We start from the raw sequence: 2,245 nt of genomic DNA, 5'->3' as shown, positions 1-2,245 counted from the left end.
CTGCCCAGCAGGGGTGGGTGGGTGGGTTTAGCAAAGTAGGGAAGGATTGTCCCTCTCCAGAAACATGCAGGACCTCAGAGAGGATGGATAAGTAAAGGAACAAGTTCAATTAAGTGAGAGAATGAGGTTAAGAACATACTACCTTGCGATAAATAGGTGGGCTGCCTGGAGAAATAAGAGTAGCCTTTTCCTCAAATGTCCATTCTTGCTTTGCTTTCAAGTGTCTTTGCACCTGGGACTTTTTCTTTTGCCTTTTTGTTCTCAGTTGAATTGTATTGCCATAACAGTGAGCTCATACCTCTGAAAAAATCGGTTTGTATCTCAGTACCATCAAAAGCTTCAGTAGAAAAGGTTGGAAGGCAAATAGTATAATTGTCATGTACAATATTACACTGGTATTAGTAGTCTGTTATTTCACCCTCAGGTCTTTGTGCTTTGAGGAAGTATTCCTTGAGTTGGAGTGTTTCTGCAGGCCAAGGAGGCTGTTTTATTTTGGGTGGAGAGACCTCTGAAGCACAGCAACATAGGCTGTCTTAGGCTGTACAGTTTCTAAAAGAGGTTTCTCAATTTTATAAGGCCTAGAGGCTTCTGTTGCCACCACAGTCATTTAGCTGGCCCATCTAACATTTTTTTAGTTTCATTTACTAGGCAGCAGTTTGCACTTAGGTGTGGGAACAGAGTAGCATTTTAACTGTATGTTGAGTGGGTTTTAGTTCAGGAAGAATGAAAATACCAAGGAATTGCCTTCTGATCACTACTCTTAATCAGTGGATAATATTAATCTTTGTTTACAGAAAAAGACCAATTTTAATCTTCTTTCACTCCCAGTTTGTTTTTGAATGAGGGTAAATGCCAAAGGTGTTGGCACCATTTCTCATTTGGCAGAAGCTCTTTTCCTGATACTGTTTTGCCTTTAAGGACACTTTTGTTTTGCTTTGGTGGGGACATGTATTAAAAATCACTTTTTCTGCTTTGTTCTGTCATGCTTCCAGGAGTAGAAATTTTAGTGAGTAGCTGCTAGACCTCTTACAGCCAGTCTGCTGTCTGAAGCAGAGCATTTTACCTTTGTATGACAGGAAAGTGTGGGTTATTTCTCTGCTGCACCTGCTACTGATGTTGATAGTGCACGCACAGATGAAAATAGATCCCTCAATACAAGACCACTTGGAAAGGCAATTTTGTCCTTTTTCTGTCAAGAAAACCATCTGTGGAACTCCAAAAGTGTGTTACCGTATTGTATTTAAAATACTCTGCAAATGTTATTAATGCTGTAAAATAATTGAATATTGCTGCTGGACAGTATGCTCCACTTCAAACCTGTGAATGTTTCACTCTGCAGTTACAGGTAGTTGTGTCCCTGATGGCAGATACAAGTTGGTGACTTGTCTGGAATGATCCCCATAAGGATTTGTTTCTTAAATACCTTCTTTGAAGTGCCTTTGACCAATTTTTAGCATCAAAATTAAGTTGAGAATTGAATAAATAAAATAAGTTATCTCATACACAGTTCATGTCTGTATTCATTTATCCCTCTGGTGTGCTAGTAGTGTAGCACAGTAACACAGTTGAATACAAACATTCTTTCTTTTTCTCTTGGATGAGTACAGAGCAGTCAAAAGACTCCTCACCCTTGATATGTTTCCTCTTGTTATGCTCATGCTGTTAACAAAGAGCATGAAAACAAAGATGGTATTTTATTTAAGTATAAAATTAATCCCAGGTGCTAGTGCTAGGCTCACGTAAGCAGGATGTTGTTTCTGCATTGCCCTGGTTTTTCAGAATCTCCATGTTTTTACAGAGTCCTGAGAGAACTGACTGCAGCCGATACCTCAAAGAGAAAGCAAAACTATTTAACATTAACCTCCTTTTTTGCAAAAGACTTGCTCTTTCAGTGGACCTCATCCTTCTTCAAAAGAAACCAACCACCCCGTTAAGACTTAAATGTGCTTTCTGCTGTTTGTGCAGAGCAATGGCAGGTGGGAGCTGTCTCTGTGTAGGAAGTGTTGGTTGTTGGGCAGGGGGCACCAAGTCGGATCAGCTGTGTATCACTACCTTAGGCACTGTAATTGGCCCTTCTAGTACAGTTAACCTGGATTAATTAACTATTTCGTGCCCAAGTGTGGGGAGCATGTGCTGAGCAATGTAACCCTGCCCAAAGGCTCGAGTGTTTTAGCAAGGGAACAGCAGCCAATGAGGTGAGCAGACAATAACAGCTCCTCTGAAGTGTCAGACATTATGCTTTTAT

Source organism: Colius striatus, chromosome 5 (assembly GCF_028858725.1).
Source record: "Colius striatus isolate bColStr4 chromosome 5, bColStr4.1.hap1, whole genome shotgun sequence".
NCBI classification, from domain to species: Eukaryota; Metazoa; Chordata; class Aves; order Coliiformes; family Coliidae; genus Colius; species Colius striatus.
This window is presented reverse-complemented; position numbering follows the sequence as displayed.